Raw genomic sequence first — 20,395 nt, 5'->3', positions numbered from 1 at the left:
TAAGAATATTCTTGACTGCGGTCCAATGTGCTTTGCTAGGGTTCCCTTGATATCTGCTGACCATGCTCAAAGTGAAGGCCACAACAGGGCGAGTACAAGTCATAGCATACATAATCGAGCCAACTACGGAAGCGTATGGTACTCGGCTCATTTCTGTTATCTCGACTTCGGTACTCGGGCTTTGAGTCTTACTCAATTCGGCATTACTTTGGATCAGTAACTCCCCCTTCTTTGAATTCTCCATACTAAAACGTTTTAGTACCTTGTCCAAGTAGGTATTCTGACTAAGTCCTATTAGTCTCTTACTTCTGTTTCTCACTATCCTTATACCCAAAATATAGGCAGCCTCTCCGAGGTCCTTCATAGCGAAGCACTTCCCAAGCCAGGATTTAACTTCCTTTAGGGTTGGGATGTCGTTTCCTATGAGTAGTATGTCATCGACATACAATACGAGGAAGCTAACTATACTCCCACTGGCTTTGACATATACACATGATTCATCCTCGCTTCGCAGAAAACCAAACTCTTTGACTTTCTCATCGAAACAAAGATTACATCTGCGAGATGCTTGTTTCAGTCCATAAATAGACTTCTCAAGCTTACACACTCTATTGGGATGCTTCGCATTGACAAAACCCTCTGGCTGATTCATGTAAACATCCTCAGCCAACTTCCCATTAAGGAAAGCGGTTTTGACATCCATTTTCCATATTTCATAGTCATGAAATACAATAATGGCTAGCATCACCCTGATAGACTTTATTTTCGAAACTGGTGAGAAGGTCTCATCATAGTCAACTCCGGGAGTTTGAGTGAAACCCTTCGCAACCAACCGCGCCTTATAGGTGTGTACATTCACATCCATGTCGGTCTTCTTCTTGAAGATCCACTTGCACCCGACCGTCTTATGACCTGGCACATTGTCAACCAAATTCCAAACTTGGTTATCATACATGGACTGAATCTCGCTGTCCATAGCCTCTTTCCATTTCACAGACTCCGGGCCTGTCATGGCTTCCTTATAGCTGTTAGGTTCGTCCAAATTCACTAGTGTACTATCGCTAATAAACGTATCCCCTTCAGTAGTGATATGGAAACCATAAAACTGGGGTGGAACACTAACTTTTTCGGAACATCTAAGAGGTAAGGACTCGTCAATCAGCTCAACCAGAGTTTCCTCCTCGAGTTGAGCACCAGTGTTAGAGGTTCCTTCATCGCTCGACTCTTGAAGCTCTTCAAGATCAATTTGCCTGCCACTGTTCCCTTGGCTTATGAGTTCTCGCTCTAGGAAAACCCCTCTCCTCGCAATGAAGACAACATTGTCACTCGGTCTATAGAAGAGATATCCAAAGGACTTCTACGGGTAGCCAATGAAAATACATCGCTCACTTCGAGGTTCGAGCTTGTCGTGAGTCTCTCGTCTTACGAAAGCCTTGCAACCCCAAACCTTGATGTGTGCCAGCGAGGGAGCTTTCTTTGTCCACATATCGTGAGGTGTTTTAGCAACCTTATTCGTAGGGAATAAGTTAAGAATATGGGCGGAAGTCTCTAAGGCATACCCCTAGAATGAGATAGGTAGCGAAGCACGACTCATCATGGAACGAACCATGTCTAGCAAGGTTCGATTACGCCTCTCAGCCACACCATTCAACTGTGGTGTCCTAGGTGGCGTCAATTGCGAAACAATTCTGCATTCCTTGAGGTAGTCGTGGAATTCAAGACTTAGGTACTCTCCACCTCGATCGGATCGAAGCATCTTGATTTTCCTGCCCAACTGATTCTCCACTTCTTGTTTAAACTCTTTGAACTTTTCAAAGGTTTCTGACTTGTGCTTGATTAAGTAGATATACCCATATCTGCTATAATCATCGGTAAAAGTCACATAGAAGCGGCTCGCATCCCTTGTGGTGGATCTAAAGGGTCCACATACATCTGTATGTATGAGATCCAATAAAACCTTACCCCTCGCACATGTGCCAGTGAAGGGTGACTTGGTCATCTTTCCAAGTAAACAAGACTCGTACACGTCATTGTCCCTAAGGTCGAATGACTCCAATACTCCATCCTTTTGGAGTAGGGTTCAACAAGACGACAATGCCACAAGCATGCTTTATCCAAATCATTGGAAGATTCAATACACAACACATCATTTCCTAAATTGTCTACAACCATCACAGTTTCATATATTCCATTACAAGGCAATGCTTCAAAATAGAAAACACCATTAAGATAAGCATTAATAGAACCCTTTTCATTATCAAATGAATATCTAAACCCTTTTCTATACAAACCATGAAAAGAAATGATGTTTCTTGCCATATCTGGCGAATAGCAACAATTATTTAAATCTAATCCTAATCCACTACTTAGGACTAAAGAGTAAACTCCGATCTTGGTGACAGGCGACGATCTTCTGTTCCCCATGATCAAATTTATCTTCCCATTCTCCACATCCCTATTTCTTCTTAGTCCCTGCAAATCAGAACAAATATGAAAACCACATCCTGTATCAAGAACCCAAGAAATAGCATGTGATGAATCATTAGATTTAATAGTGTAAATACCTGCGTAGGACGGCTTGATCTTTCCATCCTAGATATCTTGCAGATATTTCGGGCAGCTTCGTTTCCGATGCCCTATTTCGTGGTAGTGTGGGCACTCTGCCTCCTTGGGGTTGGAGTTGGGTTTAGCAGAACCAGCCTTGGTTCCACTAGAAGAGGAGCCATTTTGGGACTTTCCCTTATGGTGGCTCTTTGAGGGAGCCTTCCTATTCTTACCCTTCCCTTTCCTAATTGCCAAGAATGGGGCAGCAGTAGGAGTTGGAGATGATGCAACAGATTTATCTTTGAGGTTGCTCTCAACTTTCCTCAACAATCCTTGAAGCTTGCTCAATGTGACCTCGTCCTTGTTCATGTGGTAGGTCATGCGGAACTGGTTGTAGCAGGGAGGCAAGGAGTGAAGGATGATGTCAATTGCCAGCTCTTCATCAAAGTTCACATTCAACTTTAGCAGGCGATCGACATATCTTTGCATCTTTTGCAGATGAGCGGTAAGGGACTCTCCATTACCCATTTTGGCAGTGATCATCGAAGTGATGATCTCGTACCTTTCTTGCCTAGCGCTCTGGTGGTACCGGTCCAGCAGATCTTGATGAATCTCATAGGGATACATGTCCTCATAGGACTTCTGGAGTTCTGCAGTTATAGTCGCCAGCATGATGCAATGAACTTTCGTAGCATCACGCTCATGGGCCTCAAAGGCCGCGATATCTTCAGCAGAGGTAGTGTTGATGTTGATTTCCTTCAGCTTCTCATCGAGGACATACTCTTTGTCCTCGTAACGAGTGACCATTCGAATGTTTCGGATCCAATCATTGAAATTGGACCCGTCAAATATCACTCTCCCACGCAAGTTCATGAGTGAGAACGAGCCAGAGGAATTTGAGCCAGAAGCGTTGTTGTTGACGTTCGACATCTGAAAAGGAAAAAGAAAAAAGTTTGATTAGAAACGAATCCCCAATTAAACACCCAAATGAGAAATTAGGGATAGGATCCAACAACATTATTTACAAATTAGAAGAGGGATGTCGTAATCTAACAAGCAAATAATTTGAAGGTAAGTGAATGACGATTCACTCATTTCCACCATGAAAAACAAATTAGAGATAAGTTTTAAATGTATTGAAAACTCCTAGATCTTTTGAGATTCATTGAACTTTTCAATGGCATGTTTAAATCTCGATATGCCCCTCAAGTTTGTGACTGGGATGCCGAGGATCACAAAGCGGGTGTGAATAACCATGCAAATATACATGGTGCCCCCAATGTTACAGTCACCTATTCGACGTGCCGGTTAACCACACACGCTCCATCGAACTATGACAAACATCGAATCACCCTTTGCCACCTTTGCTTAGAGCCCAATTAGTGTGTCGGTTAGCCACACACGCTCCACTAACGTCTAAGCAAGGGTGCAAAGTGTAATTTCATGGAATTGCATCAATTCACTTTTGCCTAAAGTAACTAAGATTGTGAATTTTTTTTGAAAAACATTTAGTTACTTTATAAATTCATTATACTTTTAATGAGGAAAGGTTTGCCCTATCCTACCCGTTCGGATAACGACCTTCCACCAATCAAGGAAGCGGTGAGTGAGAGTGGACACCCATTAAATGGCCATTTTATAGGCCATAACCTTATACCCACCTTATAGATCGACTTCGTGAATGAGGCCTACTAATGGTAAGACTAACATTTAAGTTGTATATATATATATATATATATATATATATATATATATATATATAAATCTTATAATAAATATAGTATAAGGTTGAATTTTAAACTTGTAAAATTCTAGGGTTTGAAATTTAAATAGTTCAAATTAAACTTTTAATTAAAAAAATTTAAATTTCAAAACTTGAGGGCAAGTTTTGAACTCTTCAAAACACATACGATCAAATAGCAAATGATTTAAATTAAAACATTTAATATATTGATTATCTAGATTTGATCTATTCTATTTTAATCACAAGATAATTCATCAAATAAATCAAATAATCAAATTTTATCACATAAGGAATTTACTATTCAATTAAATGGTAATTATCTTTTGTTTTGGTAAGGATAATCATATAATAACAATAAAAATCGGATTTTATTAGTTAAAAATAGTTTTGGTAATTATCCTATAGCAAAACAACAAGAAATCTCGGTTTTCCCTCTGTCTGACTCCTCGACTCGCCGAGTTACTAACTGGACTCGCCGAGTTGGGCCAACTAGTCGAGTGCAGCAAGTGACTGGCCGAGTCAGGTCCGACAGAGGGCAGAAAAATGATTTTCAGCAAGATGAACATACAGTGCATCAATACAATAGAAACCAATCAAGGCTCTGATACCACTTATGGGTTTGATCCAAAAGAATATCCTATGTGCTCATGCAAACCCTAATGCTTGGATCTAGGTTTCTCTATTGTACATGCAATTCATCGAAGACTTATAAACCCTAGATCTAGCATACATATTTCGAAATTAACATAAGAAATCAGATCTAGATGATTACCTCTTCTACAATGGCTTGAATCTTCTTGTCTTGGAGCTTAGAGTCACAAATGTCACTCCTCTAATGGCTTACAAACACCACAAGCAAGAGGATTCTAATTGAGAGAGAGGGAATGGGTACAATTTCGGATATGAAGACTCTTAGGGTTTCCAGTCCCGAAATCTGATGCCTTAGGGTCTTATTTATACTTGTGCTGTTAGGGTTTTAGTCAAAACCCTAATGGATAGCTTAGGCCTTAAGCAGTCCAAGGAAGCTTATGGAATAGGGCGTCTATGGCCGAAATTAGGATGGACACATCCCTAATTTTGTCCAAGCCTAGTCCATAAGCCTTCTCAGCCCAATACTCAACTATCACACATTTGACAGTTTAAGTCCCCGTTATTTAATTAATGTCTTTTAGTCACAGAATTAATTCTTAATTAATTCTTGTCTAATATTAATTAAACTATATGATTTCTCCTTTAATATATTATTAATATAATATATTAATAAACCATAATAACCTCTCACTTGATAAATCATCCTATCATGTTGCTTTGGTGAAGGCAACCTAAAAGGACCATGCTTAACCGGGTCAAGTACTTACCAAATATAGTTACGGGCGTAGACATTAATCCAACAATAGATTGTTAAGTTGTTTGGAGGTTTATTGGGAGCATATTATTTGATTATAATGGTTAGCAAATACCATTTGGTATATGGAGTTATAAATAAAAAATATAGTTCTTTTTGGTAGTAGTAATTTGAAATAAAGTTTTACTAACTCGAATACGAATGCGTTGATATAAAGATCATCACAATTTGAGTTCGTATGAAGAAGTTATGGTTGTCCGAAGTTGAGACGAAAATCTATACGAATTTAGAGAGAGTGTGTGTGTGTGTGTGTGGAAGAGAGGGAGAGAGAGAGAGAGAGAGAGAGAGAGAGAGAGATTACTTTGAGTTAGAAGGAATCAATTTCCTATACTATAAAGCTAAAAGTGTAACGTCCGTATTCCCGGTATGTGTTTAAATTGTTTAAGCTTTGAAGTAATTAAGAATTAGGGTTTGGAGCTGGAGGAGGTGGTGAGTCTCTTTAAGGCGTGGCGCGCCTGCAACGTGTCAGGGTGCAGAGCGCCCTAAGTGAGGGTGTAACGCGTATGGTCTGATGGGCCAAACCTAGGCCTCATGATTTGGTCCCTATTTAATGGCACAAACCCTAGGGTTTCGTCATTATCTCAGCCTCCATCATCATATAACTCTTTCTTGAAACCCCATCCCATCTCTCCTTCTTTCTCGAACCTTGATGTTTGAGTGTTTGAATCTTGTTTTTGTGAATTTTGAAGGTGAAGGAAGACTCTCTTATTGAAAGGAAGCTTGTCTCAAGCTTGGATCCAACAATCTCATATTGTTTCTAGACCATTGTGAGAATGAAGTTCCAACCTTTGTGTTTATTTCCTTAAGATCTAGTTTGTGGTTCATTTTGGTCCTTTCCGTACTTGTGTATTTGTTGATGGGTTTTGAGCATTCTAACACTCCTAAGGTGTACATGCAACCCTAAATGCTTTGGATCTATGTTTTCTCTAATATACATGCAAACTTTCAATATTCCAAAGCATCATCCTAACTAGCATACAATGGAGTATCTATACTACAAGGTTCTAGTTAGATGACATACCTCTTGTTGTAGCTTGCTATCCTTGATGTATTTGGGATTTAAGAACTTAGCACCAATAGTGTGAATGCCTTAAATGGAATCACAACACACCTAGGACAAAGGATGACTTGATAGAGAATGGCTTGCTCTAGAAATCTCTATGACTCTTCCAAAGATCACTAGTCCATCTAGCACCAATTTCACCAACCAAGGGGTTTCTTATATAGTGTGGCACAACTAGGGTTACACCATGCAAACCCTAATGTGCATGACTTTCCACATTCCTTAGGCTCCATGGGTTTTAACCTCCATGGAGTATCCATGGGTCACCACATGGGTTTAGCCCAACATAAAGAACTATGGATCATAAGCCCACTTTATAAGAATGAATGATTTACACAATCAATCCCCATATATTTAATTAGTCTCTTTTGATCACTAAATTAATTCCAAATTAATTCTTGATCCATACTAATTAAATAATATGATTTCATATTAATATATTAGAACTTATAATATATTAATAAATCATAAATAACCTCTTCTCAAAAGTCCATCCTATCAAATTGTCCTGATGATATGCAACCCAAATGGACCATGCTACTCTCGGGTCAAGTACATACCAATTATAGTTATGGGCTTAGACACCTAATCTAACAGTCTCCCACTTAGATAAGTCTAATAACTATTATTGCAAGTACGACTCCAAAATCCCAACTAGCAATCGTAGCTCTTAAAAGTCGTTGTCGAACTCTGACCTAGTCAATGACACGCTCATTAGATAAGGGATCATATATTCCTCCATTCTACAAGATATCATATAGACTGAGACATGGATTATAATCATTCTCTTTGTCCATCTGCAACTTGCGAATTGAAACTTTTGTTTTCTATAATTAACATTGCTAACTTGCAACATTCATCATAATTGATTATGCTCCCACTAGCATAATAATCATTACTTTTACTAGCATAACATTTATGCTCCCACTAGCTTTGACATGTACCCAGAAATTAGTTGGACTTCTAGAAATCAATACTTATTGACTTTCATTACCAAATTTCAAATTTTTTATACGAGATGTTTCGATAAGACTTTATCTAGGCTTCTCAAACTCATACACCTTTCCTTAGATAGCTCGCATGTGTGTCTAAACAATTTAAGAACATACAGCAATAAGTCTCAAATGTTTAGACTTTTTGCCATTCCTCACAATTCGAATTATGAAAATGTATGCCGTAATCATAATCAAATTTGAGAATGCAAATATCATAGCTGCTATCTCCTTAAAATCTACTATGTGTTCCTATCCATGTGAATTTGCCACAACCATAATCACAAGACATGGTTATGTGACAAATCCAAACCCATATGGACTGAACTTGTTCAATCTTAATTTCTTGCCTCTTGGCAGCATAAGGGCCTACCATTGCTTCCTAAGTTGTTATGTAAACAATTGAGAACTCATAGAACTCACATGCATAGTCAACTTAACTGGAATGGGCACAGAAACAAGAATATGACAACACGATAGGTTACAAACCTCAAGTCGTGTGCTAGTGTCTAACAATAGTTTTACCCTTGATTAGTTGTTGAAACTTTCAAGATCTTTAAGACTCCCACTGACTTCTTGACATATAAGATTCTCTATCAAGAACCATTCCTTGACAAAACAAATATTCAAGAGTTAGTGCGGATTCTTATCAAGATAAACACTTCACACAATTGGTCTTTGTCCTTACCAAGACATCACAACTTACCAATTTCAAATGTACAAGAGTAAAAACATTTAACTCTACATTTGATGAGTGTTATAAACCTTTCCTAAGATTATGTCACTCAAGGCATAATCTTGGAGTATGACTCTAAGACTAGTTTTGGAACGAAGTATGACTCATCTTCTTGATTCAACCATTTCAACAATTCCTGATTCTTCTTTTTAGCCATACAGATGCAATAAGATATCCTTAGAGGGTTAATTGTGACATGGTTTTCATAATCATTAAGATGATCATAAAACACGATACTTAAGTACTCTCCCATCTTTTCAGATTGGAGAAACTTATTATCTTTCTGCCTAATTTGATTCTTCTCATTTGTTCTGCCATACATTGAAACTTTTCTAATGTATCAGAATTATACTTAAACTTGTAAGCATAACCATATTTACTAAACTTTAGTAAATCATGACGAATACTCTTATCATTCTCTGTGGTGGACCTAACCAGCGCACACCCAGTGTATCCGATCCCCTAGTCCTTCACTTGACTCACATATACATGTGATCAAAGAATTAGTCTTAATTTCCTAAAGATAAAGGTTCTCATTCGTCACACAATACAAGTTGCATGATTCCAAGTTTGTATCCAACTGAAACTTGGGTGATGAGAATTTTTCCTTATTTCGTAAATTATGACACTACCACAAACGAAAGAATAAAATTCATATTCCAATATTGCTATCAATGAACCATATAAGCAACAATTTTTCACAAATGCCATTGTAAGGAAATTTTAAAAATAAGATAAATTTCAAAAAAAAATTATTTATTTATAAAAATTGCAGAAAACTTATCCTTACAATGCAAATACAAGTGAAAATATGTTGTTATCTATTCCTAATCAATCTATCATAACTCTTAAGCAGCAGCTCACAAATCTGATCATCGAACCATGCGATTGAAATCCATCTCTTCGCCATCAGACTCAGCATACTCTTCCTTTAAGCTTCCTTTCATTTCTTCGATTCTTCAAAACATCAAAATGTAATTACATTACATCATGTATTATGAATCTCCAAATAGGAACTTAATAGAGTTAGATAGTGGATTTACCTAAAGCAGTGTCATACACACTGACTTTACCATCCTTGTGGTCCTTCAGGTAGATACGGCGGCTTCGCAACCAATGCCCCTTCTCTTGGCAATAGAAACATATGGACTCTTTGGAATGGTACACGGGACTATCTTAGACTTAGCCTTTCTCTTTAGCATTTGGTCAAATGACTTGACCATGGCCGATCCCTTTCCCTTGGGAAGAGAAAGCTTTTCTAAACTTCCAATGTTACCATTATCAATGTCCATGGAAGTTTGGGGAGTAGACCTTCCAATCAAATTTACTTTACCAATGCACCAAATCATTGTTGATTCAGCAGCAACAAGCAAATAGGTCAGATCGATAAGGTTCATGTCGTGGTCTGTCACATAGTAGTCCTTAAAGAACCCGCTATATAACTTAGAAAGTGATTGAATAACCCAGTCAACAGCCAACTTCCTTGAGACTTTGACACCCAACTCTCCCAGCTTGTCAATATGTAGCTTCATCTCTAAGACGTGAGCACATACAGACTTTCCTTCCTGCCAATATGGCTTTGAGTGACCTAGAGCTTGTGGGTTAGGGAGAATTATTGGAGGAGGTGGAGGAAGTGAAGTTCCACTACAGCACGAAGAAGGGATTAATCTTTCACCTTGATCGCCTTGTGGAAAATCATCTTTATAAAGAAAGTTTATTCAAAAGATTCGGGAAGACCATAGTTGTCTGAACTTAGACATTTATGACAGGAGAAATTCAAGTTTAGTTGATTTTAGTTCTTAATATAACACCCAAATGAAATATTAAGGCTAGGACCCAACACAATACTTTACAATTCGGAAGAGGGAGGCTGCAATCCTATTGCAAAATATTTGAAGGTAGGTAAATGACGATTTACCAATTTCCACCACGAAAAACGAAAAAAGAACTTTAGGTTTTAAGTGAATTGAAATTCCTAGATCCTTTGAGATTCATTGAACTCTTCAATGGCATGTTTAAATCTCGATTGTGCCCTTCAATTTTGTGACTGGGATGTCGAGGATCACAAACAAGGTGTGAATAACCATGCAAATTAGCTTGGTACACCCAATGTTACAACCACCTAATTAATGTGCCGGTTAACCACACACGCTCCATTGATTTATGATTAACATCAAGCTACCCTTTTCCACGCACTGTTAGTCCCAGATTAGTGTGCCGGTTAACCACACACGCTCCACTAACACCTTAACAAGGTGCAAAATGCAATTTTATGGGTTAGCACCAAATTCACATTATACTTTTAACGAGAATTTAAATGTCCTGTCAAACCCGTTCGGCTAACGACCCTCCACCAGTCAAGGAAGTGGTGGGTGAGAGTGGACACCCATTAAACTGCCATTTTATAGGCAGTAACCTTATACCCCCCTTATAGACCGGCTTCGTGAATGAGGCCTACTAACGGTAAGACTGACTTTGTTCTCATATATATATATATATATATATATATATATATATATATATATATATATATATATATATATATATATATATATATATATATTAAACCTATAATATTATAATAGTATAAGGGTAGAATTTTAAACTGTAAAATTCTAGGGTTTGGAATTAAATGTTCAAAAGTTAGACTTTTACATTTACAAATTTCAAAACTTGAGGGCAAGTTTTGAACTTTTCAAAAACTTTTGGATTTCATAACTTATGAGTTTAAAGTGGTTTAATGAAAAATCTCTTCAAGTTCCATAACTTGAGGACAAGTTATGGAAGACTTTAAAATCATTTAAGAAAATAAGACTCTTCATTTTCATAACCTATGGAACTTTATGAGTTTTAAAATTATTGAATGAGACTTTTCATGTAACTTGACGACAAGTTACAAAACTCATATCAAGAACATTTTAGATCAAACTTTGAACAATAACTATCATCATACAACTTTCTATTGGTCAAAAACAAACTCATAAATTAAGATAATTCATATCAAACAAATTTTAAGAAATTAGCGTAATCATATAAACTAATACAAGTCTTGAAACTTTGATAATTATCTATTAATTGGAAGAGAATCATCATTACCATAACAACAAAATCAAATTTTATGAACAAAAACATTTTGTGGTAATGATTCTAATCCAAAGCAGGCCAAAAAACTCGAAATTTTGTTGTCTGGACTGCCAACTCGTCGAGCCCCATACTGGACTCGACGGGTCCAAGGCAAAATGCATGCTACTCGGCGAGTCACCCAGTGGACTCGGCGAGATCACTGGGCAGAAGGCAAAATTTTCGATTTTTTCACTTTGAAAACTTATAAAACATCAAGTATATTAGAAAACAACTCAGGCTCTAATACCACTGATGAGTTTTGAGCATTCAAACACTCCTAAGGTGTACATCCAACCCTAAGTGCTTTGGATCTGTGTTTTCTATAATATACATACAAACTTTCAATATTCCAAAGCATCATCCTAACTAGCATACAATGGAGTATCTATACTACAAGGTTCTAGTTAGATGACATACCTCTTGTTGTAGCTTGCTATCCTTGATGTATTTGGCCTTTAAGAACGTAGGACCAATAGTGTGAATGCCTCAAATGGAATCACAACACACCTAGGACAAAGGATAACTTGAGAGAGAATGGCTTGCTCTAGAAATCGGCTCTATGACTCTTCCAAAGATCACTAGTCCATCTAGCACCAATTTCACCAACTAAGGGGTTTCTTATATAGTGTGGCACAACTAGGGTTACACCATGCAAACCGTAATGTGCATGACTTTCCACATTCCTTAGGCTCCATGGGTTTTAACTTCCATGGAGTATCCATGGGTCACCACATGGGTTTAGCCTAACATAAAGAACTATGGATCATAAGCCCACTTTATAAGAATGAATGATTTACACAATCAATCCCCATATATTTAATTAGTCTCTTTTGATCACTAAATTAATTCCAAATTAATTCTTGATCAATACTAATTAAATAATATGATTTAATATTGATATATATTAGAACTTATAATATATTAATAAATCATAAATAACCTCTTCTCAAAAGTCCATCCTATCAAATTGTCCTGATGATATGCAACCCAAATGGACCATTCTACTCTCGGGTCAAGTACATATCAATTATAGTTATGGGCTTAGACACCTAATCCAACATTTGTAACATCCATAAAGTTCATGAAAATTTAAAACTTTTTAAAACAATCTAAAACTAATAATTATTACAAATTTGTTTTCAAAATAGTTTCATGTCAGAGTATCCCAGAATCAAATCATAAAAATATAAGGAGGTGCATGTAACATACACGTTCAGTTTTCGTGTTATGTAATTTTAAAAGTGAAAAATATAATGAAATATTATATGAATTTGAGCGTTGAGTTCTAACAAATAGTTTTTACTAGAAATGAAGTAAAACTATGTTTAGAGTCACTCGGAAAATATTGGAAGTCTTATGAGATTCCAATCTTATGTCAAATATTGAAATTAATGAAAATATAAAATTTGAAAATAAGTAAAATTATGTTAATGAAAGTTTTAAAGAATCTCGTTAGAAACATTTAGGCGAAAACCTCATCGAAATCCGAGTTATAACGAAGAAGTTATGACTTATTGAAGTTTCGCGACTGAACCGGCATGACGCCGTATGACGTAAAAAGTGAGTTTTCGATAAACTACTTTTTAGCTTTAGTGATCTAAACGAAAGTCGTAGTATTCGTTAAACCGAGAATTTTCATAAAGAGAACGTCCAAATCTGACTTCGTATGAGGAAGTTATGATTTTTCTAAGTTTCGGAATAGCAGTAGACAGCTAAAAACTCGAAATAAAGATCGAGTGATTTTAGCCGATGCAACCTAAACGAGAATCGAAGGTCTCAACAATAGTAGTACAATGGTAAAAAGACAGACGAAAACAGATGTCGGATGAAGAAGTTATGAATTTTTAACGGACTTTTCCTGTCCCGGCCCGTTAAAAATATAATATTAAAAATAAAATCAAAATTAGCCGACGAAGTCTAAACGAAAGTTGTAGAGTATAATATCACCTACGTGTGGATATAAAGAACGTCAAAAACGGAGCTTGTACGCAAAAGATATCAATTTTTGAAGTTTTTAAATAAAAATAAATGAAAATTTGAGCCTTATCCGAGGAGGTACGCCCCGCGTTCGCATGGCAGGACCTAAGATTGGCCACGTCTCCGGTCTTCGCATGATGGCCACGTAGAAGACACATCCGAACCATGTGCCCTCCCTTCCGAGAATTGGACACGTAGCCTCGTACGCCCCGCGTAGTGAGCTGCTTCGGACCCTACAGAAGGGATGTGAGGCTGCCCGTATTTTGGTTGCCATTTTTCAATCTCCTTCACTCTAAAAACCCTCTCTAGCCACTTTTAACCCCCTGAAGCCCCGGTATCATCCCCGACACCCGAAGCAAGTCCCGACACTCCAAAGTTCCAGAGAAAATCATATTTTCTAGCCGAAACTCTGCCCGAGTAAGGCCGGTTTTCAACTAAAATCCCTGGTTTCGTCACAGAAAGTCATATTTAGAGTCGAAGTGCTGCCCAAATTAATACTTTAATACCCGGTTATTTCTCGGTGAGTTCAATATATATGAACAATTGTATGTTATGTGTTATATGTGTTATGTGTTTTTCCGTGTTATCATCTCGTGTTATTATTTCCGCTATTTTGATAGCAAAGTTATACCTTTGGCCATGTGATCAGTAAAAGGACTTATATTCACAGTGGTATTGGTATGTATCCTCTGGCCGTGTAGAGCATGTCTCGCAAGAGAATGACTTCTACCCCTATGGCGTTGGCAGAAGGTTAGACAGGGCTGAAAGTCTGAAATTTACCAAAATGTTTAAATCAGAAATTGTATGTCTTTTGTGCCATTTGGGCCGAAGCGTTATTGATGTATATCAAGTGTTGAAATTGTTATGTCTCATTGATTGTTATGGAAAGCCTGTCGCATGATTCACATATGCCTTTGTTGTTCCTTGTTCCCTTTGTTTCTGCCATATTGAAGTATATATATATATATATATATATATATATATATATATATATATATATATATATATATATATGTCATAACGTTATATTGTATCTATTATTGAACTCACTAAGCGTCACCGCTTACCCCTCTCAGTGTTTAACAATTGCAGGTAATGAGAATCCAGTATAGTCATATACTGTTGGAAGATTTAGAATAGTTTATACTATTACTTTTGTACTTGGGTTTACATTTGTATAAAAGCTTTAATATCTTGGGTAGTTATGTAATATACTAAAACTTAGTCGGTTTGTATCCAGTCTTTTGTAATCACATTATCAATGTAAAATATTATTTTTAAATATGCATGTAGCATGTTTTGGAGTAACAATATTGTGAAGTATGAAAGTTTGGGTCTTTCAGAAATTCGATAGTTTAGAAAGGGGTTCTTTCAATCATGGTATCAGAGCAGTTGTTTAAGCGAACTAAATATCACAGATTGATATTTAGACTTAAAATGTCTAACGTTCAATATATGAACGGAGTCATTTGTAAGTATATGGATACAAACCATAGGAAAGATTTAAGTGGGGTATTGGGTAGTGATAAACCCTAGTATTTTAAAATATTAAGTTACTTCAAAATTTTTATAAAATTAGTTTAAGTGAACTAGGAATTTTGAGAATTTCTAGACTTAAACATGGATTGCTAAGGGATGATGGTACGATATGTGCCTAGTATATTTTAGGTTGAATACCTAAATGACCACAAGCACTAGAATATTAGAACTGAGATGCAGCTATAATGCGGACTTCTTAGGATACACTCCTATGAAGTAGACTTAAAAGATACACTGATGAGAAGAAGACTTACTCATATACAGGAATGACGATGTCATGGAAGGATAATGAAATGAAAAAATATGCATAATGACTTGCATGAGATAGAAGATGATGCAGGTAGTTGGAAATCGTTTATCTCCACGCTGCTCGAATAAATTCTGGTATAGTGTGTCTTGCAGAGTAGACACTATCCGAGAAAGAATTTATATGAAGAATATGGAAGTGAAATTCCTTTCGACTTAGGAAAAATATTAGGATATGCTAGATCGAGCTTATGCATAAAAGAATTCTAGAGAATGAATTTAAGAAATCCAAGATATGTTTGATAGAAACGTGAAATCCCTAGTTGAGTCTAGGAGAAATTGTTCTATGTACTTGTTTGAACACACTCAGGTGTGAAAAGTTGTTTTGTGAAAACTTTTGAATGGTGACTTGGGAACTGCGAGACAATACTTGGGACAAGTATGAGTAGGTGTGAATAGTAGTAAAGGCCTATACTACTGGAAGCACAGGACTCACACTTGGATCAGGTAAAGTCACAAGGTTACCAAGAAGCTAGAAATTGATTCCGTTTTTGTTCGAGTATGTCATTACCTTGGTTTCGGTGATGACTAAGAAGATGATTTTTGTTTAGACCTTAATGGTCGTAAAGAATCGAGTCCGACTAATATAGATCTGCGAAGTGAATTGATTGGTTCAGAGAACCATGTCTCGTGTAGTGACGAAATTTCAGTCAGAGGATTGAAGAAGAAGATGGTCAGACGGAGAGAACAATCCAAACGGTAGAAGATATGCTTTGTGCATATGTCTTGGAGTTGGTGCACGTCAAGTGGAAACACTATCGAGGCCTAAATTATAATTGGGAAAATAAGAATGAGATAAGAGCGAAATATCCCCAGTTATTTATATCAATGTGATTTCGGGGACGAAATCCTCAAAAGGAGGAGGTAATTGTAACATACACGTTCAGTTTTCGTGTTATGTAATTTTAAAAGTGAAAAATATAATGAAATATTATATGAATTTGAGCATTGAGTTCTAACAGATAGTTTTTACTAGAAATGAAGTAAAACTATGTTTAGAATAACTCGGAAAATATTGGAAGTCTTATTAGATTCCAATCTTATGTCAAATATTGAAATTAACGAAAATATAAAATTTGAAAATAAGTAAAATTATGTTAATGAAAGTTGTAAAGAATCTTGTTAGAAACATTTAGGCGAAAACCTCATCGAAATCCGAGTTACAACGAACAAGTTATGACTTACTGAAGTTTCGCGACAGAACCGGCTCGACGTCGTATAACGTAAAATGTGAGTTTTCGATAAACTACTTTTTAGCTTTAGTGATCTAAACGAAAGTCGTAGTATTCGTTAAACCGAGAATTTTCATAAAGAGAACGTCTAAATCTGACTTCGTATGAGGAAGTTATGATTTTTCTAAGTTTCGGAATAGCAGTAGACAGCTAAAAACTCGAAATAAAGATCGAGTGATTTTAGCCGATGCAACCTAAACGAGAATCGAAGGTCTCAACAATAGTAGTACAACGGTAAAAAGACAGACAAAAACAGATGTCGGATGAAGAGTTATGAATTTTTAACGGATTTTTCCTGTCCCGGCACGTTAAAAATATAATATTAAAAATAAATCAAAATTAGCCGACGGAGTCTAAACGAAAGTTGTAGAGTATAATCTCACCTACGCGTGAATATAAAGAACGTCAAAAACGGAGCTCGTACACAAAAGATATGAATTTTTGAAGTTTTTAAATAAAAATAAATGAAAATTCGAGCCTTATCCGAGGAGGTACGCCCCGCGTTCGCATGGTAGGACCTCGGATTGACCACGTCTCCGGTCTTCGCATGATGGCCACATGTCAGACACATCCGAGCCACATGCCCTCCCTTCCGAGAATCGGACACGTAGCCTCGTACGCCCCGCGTACAGCGAGACTACGCCCCGTGTAGTGAGCTGCTTCGGACCCTATAAAAGGGATGCGAGGCTGCCCGTATTTTGGTTGCCATTTTTCAATCTCCTTCACTCTAAAAACCCTCTCTAGCCACTTTTAACCCCCCCCCCCCGAAGCCCCGATATCATCCCCGACACCCGAAGCAAGTCCCGATACTCCGAAGTTCCCGAGAAAATCATATTTTCTAGCCGAAACTCTGCCCGAGTAAGGCCGGTTTCAACTAAAATCCCCGGTTTCGTCACAGAAAGTCATATTTAGAGTCGAAGTGCTGCCCAAATTAATACTTTAATACCCGGTTATTTCTCGGTGAGTTCAATATATAGGAACAATTGTATGTTATGTGATATATGTGATATGTGCTTTTTCCGTGTTATCATCTCGTGTTATTATTTCCGCTATTTTGATAGCAAAGTTGTACCTTTGGCCATGTGATCAGTGAAAGCACACAGATTCACAGTGGTATTGGTATGTAGCCTCTGGCCGTGTAGAGCTTGTCTCGCAAGAGAATAACTTCTACCCCAATGGCGTTGACAGAAGGTTAGACAGGGCTGAAAGTCTGAAATTACCAAAATGTTTAAATCAGAAATTGTATGTCTTTTGTGCCATTTGGGCTGAAGCGTTATTGATGTATATCAAGTATTGAAATTGTTATGTCTCATTGATTGTTATGGAAAGCCTGTCGCATGATTCACATATGCCTTTGTTGTTCCTTGTTCCTTTTGTTTCTGCCATATTTGTAACACCAATCAAAATAGGTCAATAACAATCACATGTGATTATGCCAATCATGTAATGTGATTTTGTTAAACTAGTAATGTGATAAAATTACTATGTAATTCATGACAAAGTATGAAATTTCATACATAATTTATGATACAACTCAAAGTATACGTCCACACGATTCCAAAAATATAAAGAATGTCTAAATCTGACTTCGCGTGAAGAAGTTATGATAAACCTAACACTATAAATCCCTATAATAAGATGAATTTAAAATAGACATATAATTAGCTATTGGAGACTAAACGAGAGTTTTAGTACTCGTAAATACCTACGCGTGGATATAAAGAACGTCAAAAATGGAGTTCGTATGCAAAAGTTACGACCTTCCGAAGATACAAGCATAAAAACTCACGACGTGAGGAGTCAAAACGCCACATTTCGAAGCTAGAAGTCTACGGAACGATAACCCAAAAGCTCACGATGTGAGCAAGGATTTCTCACGGCGTGAGGACGCTGCAGGACATGAATCGAAGCTAGAAAACACGCGTTAAGGCTACGGGATAACTCTTGCCATAACTCACGACGTGAACCTATCATGTTCACGATGTGAATGAGCCAAAATCAGCCTATAAATAGCCATTTCGACTAAGATTGGAGATCTTAGCATAAATCCTCTGAACTGTAACCGTTAATCCCATGTGAGCAAGTAAGTCATGTATAATTAGTATATGGGTTGACAACCCTACTCGTGATCGCTAGCTACAATAAAAAATAAGCGAGTGACGATCTATCCTTTTATTTGTTTATTGTTCCGACGTCAATGAAGCGTGCGGTGTTCCTCATGGAAATCATGAGTGGGTTGTCCTCATGGAAATCATGAGTGGGTTTTATCAGAGGTATTATGTCATAGCAGCGGTTACAAGCTTATGGTAGCAAATTGTTAGAAACATTATACTTTGTCGTATACAAGTATTAATGTTAAGTATAAGTTTCCCCATACTTATACCCTAGGTTCAAGGAATGTTTAGGTATAACACTTATTTGATAAGTAGACTATTATACCTAATATATATACTAAATGTTGGAGCGTCAAAATGGTACTTTCAAAACTAAACTTTTGAACTTAGAAAAAGTATTATTTTTATATGGAGTCAAAACCTGTGAACTCACCAACTTTATGTTGACGTATTTTAAAATGCATGTGTTTTCAGGAACTTGAAAAGCTGGTATGTATTCGAACAGGAGAAGTTTTACTATTATCCTTTATGTTCATTAAGAAGTATGCCATAGTCGGATATTATGTAATAAGTACTAGGAAAACAATAATGTAACTTTCAATCATCAATAAAGGTATGTATTTAATAAAACTCTTTAGTACTGTTCAATGTATGTTATATAACTGTGATACGAAGAATGACGTTACACCACCCGGTGTTTCCGCCGATGGCCGGGGTGTGACAATATTGAAGTATATATATGGCATAACGTTATATTGTATCTATTATTGAACTCACTAAGCGTCACCGCTTACCCATCTCAGTGTTTAGCAATTGCAGGTAATAAGAATCCAATATAGTCATATACTGTTGGAAGATTTAGAATAGTTTATACTATTACTTTTGTACTTGGGTTTGCGTTTGTATAAAAGCTTTAATATCCTGGGTAGTTATGTAATATACTAAAACTTAGTCGGTTTGTATCCAGTCTTTTGTAATCACATTATCAATGTAAAATATTATTATTAAATATGCATGTAACATGTTTTGGAGTAACAATATTGTGAAGTATGAAAGTTTGGGTCTTTCAGAAATACAAAAGTTTAGAAAGGGGTTCTTTCAGTGCACGATCATGCCTTCGCCTTCCCGCGATCATCAGAAGTACCTGAAACAGAATCAACAACTGTAAGCCTGAAGCTTAGTGAGTTCCCCCAAAATACCAACGCCATACAAACATAACCATATCATAACAAACATCATGCATGTCGAGTTTGCATTATGATTGGACCGCCCTCACTGGGCCTTCAGTCTATCTGTCCCACTCTCAGAACCTTCAGCATGTCTGGTCCACCCTACCGGGCCTTCAGCCTGTCTGGAACGTTCTTTGGGCCTTCGGCCTGACTGATATGCCCCCATGGTCTGCAGTCTATCTGGGCCGCCCTGGGTATGTTGGCCTACAGCACAAATCAGGTCCACCTCAACCCACACCCAAATCATAAAATCAATTCATAGATAACAAATGTCAGCATATACAAACAGCCAAACCAATCTAACAGATCACTAATCATAGCATCAACCTACCTACCAGGATACCGACCTAACCGGTCACTAACATAGCATCATCCTATAACTAGGATACAG

The sequence above is a fragment of the Lactuca virosa genome, chromosome 2 (genome assembly GCF_052849685.1).
Source record: "Lactuca virosa cultivar CGN04683 chromosome 2, Lactuca_virosa_CGN04683_v6, whole genome shotgun sequence".
NCBI lineage: Eukaryota > Viridiplantae > Streptophyta > Magnoliopsida > Asterales > Asteraceae > Lactuca > Lactuca virosa.
This window is presented reverse-complemented; position numbering follows the sequence as displayed.